The sequence below is a fragment of the Lissotriton helveticus genome, chromosome 8, assembly GCF_964261635.1.
Source record: "Lissotriton helveticus chromosome 8, aLisHel1.1, whole genome shotgun sequence".
NCBI classification, from domain to species: Eukaryota; Metazoa; Chordata; class Amphibia; order Caudata; family Salamandridae; genus Lissotriton; species Lissotriton helveticus.
Genome location: NC_136069.1, coordinates 1,425,673,849 through 1,425,687,419, shown reverse-complemented (window position 1 = coordinate 1,425,687,419; position 13,571 = coordinate 1,425,673,849).

The window sequence follows — 13,571 nt, the reverse complement described above, 5'->3', positions numbered from 1 at the left end:
AAGCAGGAACATTTAAGCAACGTCTCAGAGAACCAATTATATTTGACCTCAAGGATAGCCCAAGTTAGAGGTGCTAAGTCTATAGGACCTACCATATCCTTTCATAAGCTCCTTCGGGGAAAATATCTAGATTCTATCTTATTAAACTTTGAGAGAGCAGAACATGCAAGTGCTTGGCCTATTGAGAGGCGTTCCTTCTATTTAGATCCTTTATTGACCGGTGAGACTCAAGCCACATATCAGACTGCCAACGATAGGTGAGATAGACATTACATTGATATTAACAAAATCTTCCTTGACAGATTAGGAGTGGGTGAAGAAACATACAGGATTCAGATTAGGAAAGGAAAAGGAACACCTGGAGACACTCCAAAGACCTTATTCTGCAAATTAAAAAATGTGGCTGAGGAGGAGGAGCTTAGCGCGTACCCAAGATGGTCGCGTGAGCTCAGGGCTCCCGGACCTTCGCCACCTCCACCGACTATCCTGTACCCTATCCTGACTTAGAGGACGGGTTATTACTGGCACGGCCCTGCTGATCGTTTATCCGTTTTCGGACTTCGATTCGGACCTCGGGAGCCGAAGATATGGACTCTTGAACATTTCCGGCCTGCTCCATGGTACTGCCCCGGGCCCGGTTTCTCTGCCAGCCGGACAGTAATTGAACAACAACGGAGCATGCGAGCCTCCCTTGCCCGGTCGTCTACTTTCAGTTTTGTTTCTCGCGCTTAGACCTATTTGACTTTGTCTCAATCGCCCCGGCTTGCTGCTTTCAACCTAACCATGATTCAACAACTGGAGACTCGGCCCCTAGCTACTCATCACCTGGTGATAGGTCCCCATCTTATTTTCCGAATTGCAGCGGGCGCATCGAGTTTAGCCATTTTTACTAGGTCTCAGACTACCCTTCGGGGCGCACGAACTAAGATGGCCGCCAAGCCTGAGGGAGAGAAACGCAAGACCAGACCGGCAATGCGAGGAGGCTCCGTGCAGTCGAATGTCATGGACAGATACACCCTCGCCAAAGGCTCTCCGGGTGGGTCGACTAAATCCCCGGCCAATGTTGGAGAAGACTCTCCAATGGATGAAGACCTGTCGTTGAGGGACGTCATGGGCGGCATTGCCGGGATGAAGGCCACACTGGGCCAACAGTATGATGCCCTGGTGCACAAGTTGGATACCGCCGCTATCGATGTTACCCTGATCAGGGCTGACCTTGGGAAAACCAATGAAAAGGTCAAATCCCTCGATCTAAAGACAACTAGTCTTGTTACTGACGTCTCCGATTTACAGGCAGAGGTCGGTAACCTGCGAGCCGCCCGTGACTATCTTACTCGACGCCTGGACGATTTTGAGGGCCGTGCACGACGGAACAACGTCCGTCTGGTCAGTGTCCCGGAAACATCGGAAGCATCCTCGGTGGACCTGCTGGTGGAAGATCTGGTCCTGAATCATCTAGCACCCAAGGGCCTTAGCAAGTTTTTTGCTGTAGAACGTGCACGCGGGATCCCGGGTGGCCCGCCTAAGCAGGGGGCCACTCCGCGACCAATCATTGCTCGGATCTTTAGCTTTCGTGACAGGGATGCGATCCTGCAAGCATCACGCCTATCTGGTCCAACGGCTTATGAGAACACTACAGTCAGCTTCTACCCGGACTTCACCCAGCAGGTTCGGAAACAGCGACTTGGATTCCAGGGGGTGAAAAAGAGACTAAAGAAAAGAGACATGAAATATGCTATGCTTTTCCCGGCCCGGCTACGTGTGGTGCACAATGAACGAACATTTTTCTTTGATCATCCAGGGGCGGCAAATGACTGGCTGGACACGCTGCCTCCGGGACCATATCATTCTGAACACTCTGGACACTCCGGTGGAGCGGAAGGAGGCCCGGCGGAGCAGGAATAGGGGGCGGAATCGGCTCCCGGTCCATCGTATTGACTTTCGGCTGTGGTTTGGTGCTACACCACTATTGCTTGCTAACATGCTATCTTATTGGGGTGTGGGCGGGGGGGTGGGTGAGTCTTCCTCCTCTGGGGTTCTTTTCGTAGAATAGTTGTATGATAGGGCGACAGGCACACTGCAAGTTGGGGTGGCTTTTGAGTCTTACGCAGGGGTGCGGGGTGGGGGTGTGTTGTACGGGATCTTTTGGGGGGTCGGGGGGTTGCAGTTCATGTTTCATTGTTTTCTTCAAGGCATAGTATTGATGATCTCCTGCTGTATAGTGTTGCATCCGGTGTGGGGTGGGGATGGGGTTGATCTTTGGGATGGGGGTAGGGGACTCCATTTACTGTGTTGGAACGTCAATGGGTTGGGGGATAGGATCAAGCGGGGCGTGGTGTTGCAGCTGTTGCAACGTTTGTCCCTTGATGTGGTTCTGCTTCAGAAAACGCACTTGCTTGGCAATACGTGCCATGCCATGAATAGGTGTGGCTATCGTCTCTTGGCGCACTCGGGTTTCACTTCAGGCTCCAGAGGGGTGGGCATTCTGGTTCGGAGCTCCCTCCCTCTTGCTGTTGACGACATCATCCTTGATGATAGGGGACGGTATGCCGCCATTGTGGGGCGCTGGGAGGGGAGGGTTATTACCCTGCTCTCCGTATATGTACCGCCGGGTCTCCAGACTACTACTTATGCGGATCTGGGAAGAGTGATCTTGGGAGACCCCGAGGGTCTGCTTGTAGTGGGCGGGGACTTCAACTCTGTAGTGTCGGGGATGTGTGATCGCTACCCTCCCCGGGAAACTGCGAAGTCACAATCCTGGTTGGGGGACTTCCTGGAGGCTCTAGGGCTTACCGACTGCTGGCGCTTGCTTCATCCTGGGCAATTGCAATATACCTTTCACTCGGGGGCCCACAGCAGTCTTTCGAGACTTGATTATGTGCTGATGCCCTCCTCCCAGGCCTCCTCCGTAAGGGAGGTGAAACATCTAGCTAGAGGCATCTCGGACCATTCCCCACTTTGGTTGGTAGTGGACGCTCACTTGGGATCGGAGGGTAGAGTGGCCCCGATAAACCCCTGGTATCTCCGCGATCCCAAGGTCAGGGCGGAACTACTTAAAACGATTGATCAATACTTTGCTGAAAATGTGGGTTCTGTGTCCTCCTCTGTCACGTTATGGGAAGCGTACAAGACTGTCATTCGGGGCCAGGCCCTCTCCTTGATTGGCAATGTTAAGAGACGTTGGCGGGAGGAGGTTGTCCGTCTTGAAAATGACATCACCGTTCTTGAGGGGGAATTGGAGTCCGAGGTCACCCCGGAGAGGCTGCACCTTTTGGGTCTAAAACAACTCGAGTATAGGGCGATGGTGACTGATGCGGCGAAGGAGATGAGCAGAGAACAGCAGGGATGTCTGTATGATGTGGGGGATAAGGCGGGGAAATTGCTTGCTTGGCTGGATAAGAGGAAATGTGCGAGTCGAATGGTCCCTGTGATTGTGGATGTGAATGACGTGAGTATCACTGACCCTGCTGATATTGTTGAATGTTTCGCTGACTATTTCCGGGAAGTGTACTCCCCGGTATCTGATAGACCTGAGCAGGACTCCCACTTGCTCCTGCGCGATATCTCGCAGCCACGTTTGTCCGACCCTGAAAGGGATCTCCTAGAGGCTCTGCCTACAGTTGATGAGGTCGCGACTGCCGTCCGCTCGGTTCGCTCGGGGAAGGGCTCGGGCCCTAATGGGCTCCCTATAGAGCTTTACAAGCTCCGTCCGGATGTGATAGCACCGTATCCACGGTCGATGTTTTTGGAATCGCTGGAGGCAGGCTCCCTCCCTCCTGATCAAAGATTGGCTTCCATAGTGGTGATTCACAAGGAAGGCAATCCACGTGACCGCTGCGCCTCCTTTAGGCCCATATCACTGATTAACGCTGAACCGAAGATCCTGGCCAAAGTGCTTGCCAACCGCTTGGTCACTGTCATAGGCGATCTGGTTCATCCGGACCAATCCGGATTCATACCCCATCGCAACACGGCACTGAATCTCCGGCGCTTGCATGGAGTCCTTGCGCGGGCGGCAACTCTGCGTGAACCGGCCGTCTTGGCGTCACTGGACGCCACCATGGCGTTTGATACGCTGGAGTGGCCATATCTTTGGGCGGTTCTCTCTAAATTCGGCTTTGGCCCTACCTTCATTGACTGGGTGAAACTGCTGTACACCGACCCCTTAGCCCAAGTGGTGGTAAACGGTCGTGTCTCAGCCTCCTTTGCTCTCGGTAGGGGAACGCGCCAGGGCTGCCCTTTGTCTCCTCTCTTGTTTGCCCTTGCTTTGGAGCCATTGGCAGCGTGGCTGAGATGGGAACCGTCCTTGCAGGGCATTAGATGGACTCCGGAGTTTGAAGATCGGATATCCTTATACGCAGTTGATATACTCCTGTATCTTACATCGCCTCGGAGGTCGTTGATTGTCCTTTTTGACGTCTTGACTTCTTTCCGTAAAAATTCCGGTCTTGTCATCAACTGGTCGAAGTCTTGCGTCTATGTTCTCTACGGTGAGGCTCCTCTCCTGCCTCGCGGATGTCCTATCTCGGTGGTGCGGGAGGGATTCAAGTACTTGGGGAGTTTTATCACCTTAGACCCTGTGCTTCGTTATGAACGCAATTTGTTGCCCCCTCTCCAGCGCCTCTGTGCTGACGTGATTGCGTGGGGTAGGCTCCCTCTCTCTCCTCTGGGACGGGCGGCGTTGTTTAAGATGATGTCGCTCCCCCGGTTCCTTTATGCGCTGCAAAATACACTTGATATTGTGCCTGCCCGCTACTTCCGTGAGATTGAAAGTTTACAGAGACAATTGATTTGGGGGGGCCGTTCTCGTATCGCTCTTGCAAAGCTGACGCTCCCGTGGTATGACGGGGGTATCAAGCTCCCGGACATCCGCCGTTACTATTGGGCCTCTCAGTTGGGGGCCATCAACCACTGCACTTACGGTCCTTTGCCGAGCCCGGCGTTTGAGATGGATAGATGGCTGCTGCCCGGTGGAGACTACAACAGGGCTCTGTACGCAAGATCTGCTGGCAAATCTCTCACGGGCCCCACTGGGACAGCAGTGCAGGTGTGGTATCGCGCAACAGCGGCCCTGGGCTGGGCTGATAAGCCGACTCGTGCTACCCCGCTTTATGCGTCGGAGAGACTTGGATCCCTCTGGAAGTCGAAGGGTTTCGATAAGTGGGATGTGATCGGTATCAGCAGGGTGAATGTTGTGTGGGTCAAGGGTAGAATCAAGACGTTTGAGGAGCTGAAAGTTGAGTATGAATTGACTGATAGAGAATCCTTTCGATATGCGCAAATCCGACATGCAGTATTATCTGTCTTTCCCCTGGGCTCAGATATTCCGGAGGCGTCCCCGCTTGAGATCGGATACTAGATGGGCATGTCCCTGATAGCACGATCTCGCTCATTTACAAAAAGTTGATCAATGCCAGAACCGACCTACTGAGTAGCCTTCGAGAGGTATGGACTAGTGATGGTCTGGAACTCGATGACGAGGATTGGCAGGCTGCGATCTCTTCCCCGAAGGAAGTGGCTATCCCGGCACGCATCCGGTTTGTCCAGCTCAAAATTCTTCATAGGGTATACGTGACTGGTCCCCGTCTGGTGCGCATGGGATTCTCTATGGATGGATTGTGCAGGCGTGGCTGTGGTTTGGTGGGCACGTTTCTCCATATCCTTTGGGAATGTCCTGCTGTGATGTGCTATTGGACTCGCGTGCATGAAGTTATGAGTGAGGTCACGGGTGTGCAATCGATGCCTGAGGCGAGACAGTGTCTGTTGAATGTGTGGGAGCCCAATGATTATGACCTAGCGCAGCTTCGATGGGTGACCCTGGGTAATATGATTGCCAAGAGAGACATTGCTCAGTTATGGGGTGCCCAGAGGCCGCCGACAGTTCTGGTGTGGCAACAAAACATGGACTGGTGCATGCTTAGGGAAAAGACAGTGTATGTTTCCCGTGGCACGCCCCGCAAATGGGGGAAAATTTGGACTCAATGGAATGCATACCGTGGTGATATATGTACCCCCCCATTCAGAATTGGACACTGACCCGTCATCCTCCCAGCCTGATGTTTCCTATACGGGTATCTAGATATCTCGCTTTTTCCTGATCTCCTCCCCCGTCCCCAATCTCATCACATACTTCTGACATCTGATTTGAAAATGTACCCCCCCCAGCGCCGAAATGACACATTTGTAATGTACTGCCTTGTTTTCTGTTTTCTTTTCTATGTTTTCTGTTATTTAAATTCAATAAAAAGATTTTTAAAAAAAAATGTGGCTGACAAATGGCTTAAACCACGAGAGGTCAGTAGGGAAGAGAGTATGAACAAATTGGATCTGGATCAGTATGTGGAAACTTTTCCCATACATACCCAGAAATTGCTCCACCAACATTCTTTTCTCTTTTTTACAGAGTTTAATATAGCGCAAACTTGACCAACGGCATCGGGCATCAGAGCGCTTTACACAAGCACCAGTTGCGTTACATGAGGACACTTTCATTTTTGTTAGGCACTGGGAGATTAAATGATTTTCCCAGAATCACAGGATGTTGCACGTCCTTGTTGAGACTCAACACTGGTTCCCCAGATTTGAGGTGGACCACCCTAGCCATTAGGCTAAAACCTCTCCCCAACATACTAAGTTAATGGTAGAACAGGCAATAGCAATGGCTACAACTTTTTCCAGGTCACAATCACAATTTCATCAGCCTGATAATTAGAAAGATCATAAATACAACTCCATGGGTTTCTTTAATATAAATAAAAAAAGACCCAAATGAACTTGGTGGATGTACAAAAGCCACACCCCATAAATGCAGAGATGCCAACCAACAGCGGTGCCAAATTTTTTGAATGCGAAGAGTAGGGTCAAATTGCTAGATTTAGCAAAAATAAGAAAACAGAAGAAGAACCGATGGAAGTAAACTATGTTCCCCATTCTATTTTCTTTACCCAGGAAATGGGGCCCTGCTATTATGCGAGTCTCCGGATAAATCATACATGGGTGACCGCCCTGTTCGACCACACAGGCTTTATTACAGCATTTCTATCAGCCTGGAATAATGGCTCAAATTAAGAAATATTGCCAGGAGTGTGAGACTTTCCAGTGGTAACAATCTTATTATCTTCCACCTGTTTCCTTACAGCCTATGGCAATCATACTTGCTCCATTTTACCAAGTGAGAAAGGATATGATTGGGCCTCTGCCTAGAACTTTGAGAGGGTATCAATACGTTCTGATGATTGTTGATTATGCCACCTGTTACCCTGAATTCATACCCTTAAGAAACACCGCTACTAGAAACATAGCACAACATCTGGTTGAGATCCTTTGCGTATATGGTTTCCTAAGGTTCTAACAGATCAGGGTACTCCATTTTTATCACAATTAATGAAAACAAAACTCAAACAGTTAGATATCAAACACATTAACACTTCAGTTTATCAACCCCAGTCTGATGATTTGGTCAAGAGGTACAATGATTCCCTTTGACTGACTCTTACAGATTTGTTTTCAAGTGATGAAAGAAAGTGGGATCAGTTATTACCTCAGACCTTGTTTGTCTTGAGAGGACAAGTACAAACTAGTCTAGGATGCTCATCCTTTAAATTGCTTTTTGGGTGAAACCCACGTACCCTCTTAGAGAACACAAAGGCAGTTTGGGAAAAAGATAATGAAGAGGAGGCATGTAGTCTATTAATTGAAGATCTAGAATAGGAAAGTTAAGAGAACTTGCTCATGCCAACATAGAGAAAAGCCAGAGACATCAGAAACACATCTATGATAAAGGGAAAAAGGAGAGAAAACCAGGTTGGGGATTGGGTGTTAGTTCTTCTTCACAAATCTGAGAAAACACTGAAAGCTGAGTGGCAGGGTACTTTCAACATAACTCAAAGGGTTGGTAAAGTAACTTATAAACTGTGTTTATCCCTAAATAATGAACACACCTATCACATTAACCTGTTAAAGAAATGGATAGGCCCATTCCAAAAGCAGGTTGTGCTCTACCCCTGTAGACACTAACCCAAGCACATTAGGAAACCTATCCATTAATGACGCTCTGTCTTGCGTACAGAAAAAATAATTTCTAAAAATGTCAAGCCTGTTTTATTCAATATTCTCCGATATTCTGGGTAGGACCCATCTGGCAGTTCATTCCATTCCCACTAAAGATGGAGTAATAGTGAAACAAATATCATATTGAATCCCTGCTGCCAGGAGACAGGCTATCCAGAATGAAATAAAGTCAATGTTGAAATTAGGAGATGCTGAACAATCCACAAGCATCTGTATCAATTTAAGAGAGTTCAACAACATAACAAAGTTCGATGGGTACCCATTACCCCAAATTGATGAGTTGATTGAGAAACTAGGGGAAACCTGATTTATAACTACCCTTGACCTTTGAGGGTTACTGGCATGTACCACTCAAGATGGAAGACCAAGATAAAATTGCCTTTTCCACCCCTATAGTCTGTATCAGCTCAATCTTCTCCCATTTGGGTTGCATGGGGTCCCTGCAACATTTCAGAGGTTAATGAATTTCCTTTTGAAGAGTCATCAAGCTTACTCCTCAGCCTAATTGGACGATATAGTCATATTTAGCAAAACATGTAAAGAACATCTGGTTCACCTGCAAACAGTTTTAGGTGACTTCTCAATGCAAATCTACATATCAATGCTAAGAATTCAAAAGTCGCTCACAGTAAGGTCAAGTATTTAGGATATGTATGGAGAAATGCCTTAATTGAACTTCAAACAGAAAAAGGTTTAGGCCACCACAGGGACTCCCTTTCCAAAAAATAAGAGATAGATCAAAGTTTTTCTAGGTCTCTTTGGTTACTATCACAGATTCATTCCCAACCATTCCAAGATGGCTGATCCCTTGATCGATCTTCTTAAAAATATTCCAGTACCATGAGTTTAGATATCCACCGTCTAAAACCCTGGATGCCTTCTTCCAATTAAAATAGGTGATTACATCCAATCCGGTACTGTTGTCCCCTAACTTTGAAAAGCCCTTTATCCTTCAAACAGATGCCTCAGAGGTGGATTTGGGTGCTGTCCTCTCTCAAACCAATGACGAGGGAGATGAGTGCCCCATAATATTTATCTTCCAAAAACTGTTTCCCAGGGAACAAGCTTACCCTACCATCGAAAAGGAATGTCTTGTTATTAAGTGGGCCAAAGAGAAACTCAGGTACTGCTTAGAAGAGTGCACTTTTATTCATTATACTGATCATGCTCCTTTTACATGGATAAGCATGAACAAGGGCAACAACACTTGAGTTTTTAGATGGTTTATTTCCCATCAACCCTTTCAATTTAAGATAAGACATCAAAAAAGAAAGAACTTCCTCTCCTGTTTTCCCCATTTGGAAAATCCTGGTAGGGGAGTGTGTCAGGAGAAAGTGGGTTACTATGGGGAAAATTACCTGATGTCCACTGCTGGGACACTCCAAACATTGTGCCTACATAAGAAAGAGACAGCACACTTTTATTTTTTCAGGACAATATACAGGCCTTGGCCTGTGTAAACCTCCTTCCCTACACAATACTCCACTAACTTGTTTTACTTTTGAACCACTACTGTGATGTTTCATCATTTTTATAAATACTAACGTTTCTTTGAATTCATTGCTTAGTTAACATTCCCTGATCTAATGAGAACCTCACAGCAACGGAGAGGTAGAAATACTATCAACTACAGATGATTTGTATACTCTATTGACCCCACTTTTGTAGGTAATCCTTGGAATCAAAATCATGTGTCTCCTTATGTATATGCAATTGTCAAACAGTTGCTTATTTTGCAGTGTGATGCCTGCCTGCGCACTGTCTTGGATAATTTATCAATTCTTACAAATAAACTGTAATAAGAACCTTTTTTCCTATTTTTTGTTTTGTTTTGCAATTAAACTAAAGTGTATGTTTGTTTTGCAAAACTAAAATGAATATATGTGTCATAATAGATAGCGGTTATATCACCTGCAGACCAAGGAATTGCTTTACTATAAATGAATCTACAATGAAATATTGTTTTACTTACCTTTGCCCTGGTTCCAGCATATCTGTGTAAGCCCACCCTTATTTTCGGTTAGCATATTTGTTTTTAGGCATCCTATCTGTTACATTTATATCCAAATATAGCTTAAACTATGTAGAAGATAATGTAGATCCTTGTGTCCTCCATATGACAGCAGAATAGTAGAGGATTTGTACAGTCCTACTTGTGCAAAATGATTGCTCACTGTACAGATGGATGGCAAACACTTCGGTACTGTCCTTCCTAGTTATCTGCATAGTATGCCTAGACAAAATTACATGGTCATTCTCTATAAATATCACTGGGAAACGTAGCAGAACAGGAAGGGGGATCACTTGCATCACTAATACACTGAGTCTCATCAAATATTAAGAAATTGGCTTTCTCTGCATTGTAGTGGGGTCTACAGCCTCATTAGAAACATGGGTGTTTCCAATACATTTGGAATTGTATTCTTTTCAGAGGTTCATAAGTCTTTTCTCCAAACTTTTCATAAGAAAGAGGTCTGAGATTTATAAAGTTTTGTGGGTCTAGTGTGGTTTCTTCAAGAGATAATACATGTGTCCTATTATAGCGCAGTGGAAATGTCTCTGTGATAAAGTGACTTGCCCTACACTATGAGTGTACATTTATTTAAAAGGTTTTCTTTGAATAAGAAGGATGATTCCAAATGTTGCATAGTGTGTTGTCAAAGAGGAATACTTCAGTGTTTTCCTATGGTGATCAGAGTGTTTGCATTGCATGGTCATTACTTATCTAAAACATTTTTGGTATCGTTTTCAGGTTTTTTTTTTCACTTTCAGCATTCAGTAGTACATTTGTTCTCAGGGAACACTTCATTCCATTTGTAGCTTCTTTTGTTTCTTCCAGTTTTTTTTATCAAGTGTGTCTTGATTTGGAATGTTTTAGGTTTTTCCTTTTAGGTTTTATTTCTTCTGGATAAACCTGAGCCCTTAAAACCAGCAATGCACCCCACCCCAGCCCTAAAAACTTCTTAGACCCTCCCACCCTAAACCCTTAAACCCAGCCCCTGCTCAAAAAAACTACCCTGATCCCAGTCCCCCGCCCTGAGACCTAAAACAACCCCAGTCCAAACATCTACCCCAACCCCTGCCCCCCAACCTGAGCCCAAAAACAGCTCCTCGCCAAAAAAACAACCCCGACCCCAGCCCCCCTAACCGCCCTAATACAGCCCCCTGTCCTGAAAACTGCTCTTCCCCCTGCCCTGAGCCCTAAAACCAGCCACCTGGTCAAAAAATACCCCCTACCAATCCCTACTTACCAAGCTGCATCCCAGTCCTCATTTTTTGATCCTTCCTCTTCCTGTCCCCACCTATCCACTCTCTGCAACTATACCATGACTGCATTAACCATGCATATGCGTGGTTAAGGCATATGGGTGGTCAAGGAAAGCAGTGTTACGCTGTATGGAAACACCATGCTTGGCTTAGCCCATGTGGTTAATTCCATTTCCTGTTCTGAGTTTGCTCCTGTGCATTTAAAGAGAGCTGAGCCCAGAACTCTGGCCACTTCAGAATGTTACAATCTGATGACAATTGTGTACGAGCTGAGTTCCAAAAATGCATTACCATTGAGTATGGGTGAGAATATATATTCTTCATACCCAGAATTATTAGCTGGGTATGGATGAGCTATGGGGAGCTGTGTTCAAAGCTCAGGTGGAGGGTAGATGGGGAGCTTTGTTTAAGCTCAGGTAGGGGCCCATGCACTGTAGGCGCTGGGTCAGCGTTCTAGCAGCTGGACCCGACGCACATCTGATGCCCTGAAAAGCGCCAGATAATGCAATCATGCAGCGGTAACTAGAGGGGCTACTGCCCTCGCTGAAACAGGATTGTCTCACTGTTTGCGGCTATTAATTTCGAAAACAACTGCTGCTATTTGTTTTAAAATCATTTTAAATACATAGTTTTACCTGTTCACAGGAAGCGGTGTTCAAAGCTCGGGTGGAGGGCACACAGGGAGCTGTGTTAAAGCTCAGGTAGGGGCTCACACACTTGTAGGCTCTGCGTCAGCATTCTAGTGGCTAGACCCGACGCACAGCTGATGCCCTGAAAAGCGCTGGATGATGCGACAGCGCAGCAGTAACTAGAAGGGTTACTGCCCTGCTGAAACTGGATTGTCTCACTGTTTGCTGCCATTAGTTTTAAAAACAACTGCTGCTATTTGTTTCTAAATTGTTTTTTAAAAATAGTTTTACCTGTTCACGGGGAGCTGTGTTCAACACTCGGGTGGAGGGTACACGGGGGAGCTGTGCTAAAGCTCATGTAGGGGCTCAAGCACTTGTAGGCACTGGGTCAGCATTCTAGCAGCTGGACCCGACGCACAGTTGACGCCCTGAAAAGCACCAGATGACGCGTCCGTGCAGGGCGCCAAAGGCAAGCCCATTTGCGTCTGAATGGGCCCCGGTGCCAGAACCCCTGTCTCTTCACCACCAGACGGTTTCTGCTATTCTAGTTTGCAGCTAAAACAGTTAAACAGAACCCCAGGGCCCACATGTGCCCATTCCATTTCGCTTGAGGAGCATCAAGACAGGTGTTTACACTATTGTTTTAAATTCACTTCACTCACTCTCCCCTCATCAACATTTGGGAAATCTTAGAAATTACTTCTGCTTAACTGCAGATCCCTGCCCAAACACACAACTGGGATATCAATGCTGCTAAAAGGCTCAGATCCAGAAGTTCTGTTTCTTACGAAGACCTGGCTCACTGACAGCTCAGAGCAGGATATTGTCCAATCACTTCCTCCGGGATATTTAATCCAGAGGAAAGACAGAATGACAGGCACGTGCGGTGATATGTCTATTATTTACAAAGACTATATGACCTGCAGCCTGTTAGGAAGTCTGTTATCAGACTGCGAGAGCACCCAGTTCTCTATAGAATTCACCCCCTTACTTTCACTCACAGGTATTTTGATTTATCACCCACCTGGGACGACGGGCCAATTCTGGAAATCCTTGTTGGAAACAGTCATTAATCTTGCTAGTACTCCTGCTAACTTTACTCTCCTCATAGATCTTAACTTGCACATTGATGACCCCACTGCATCAACGGCGACCAAACTAGCTTGAGACCTTATGGCCTGTTAACTGCTCCAGAAGGTCCCCCAAGCAACACATGTTATAGGTCACCTCCTCGACCCTATTTTCTCTTGTTTGGGGGAAATAAAAGGGAAAGCTCCTATCCCCATCCTGTGGTCAGACCATTTTTTAATCCCTCTCTTTTGGTCCCCACTTATCACTGCCTCACACACCCAGTCAACACGAATACGAATTTGTCCTTGGCACAAACTCCCCTTGGAGTAGTGGACTCAGCAACTCGAAAATAGCAAACCGAATTCTTATTTGAATCCAGTTGCAGCTAACAAAAGTCTTACAAACTGGATTGAGGGATTACTTAACATGGTGCTCCCAAAGAAATCAATCCAGAAGAAAGCAGGACCCAACAAGTCTGCCTGGTTCTCCCCTAAACTACGTATCCTAAAACAACAATGCAAAAAACTGGAAAGG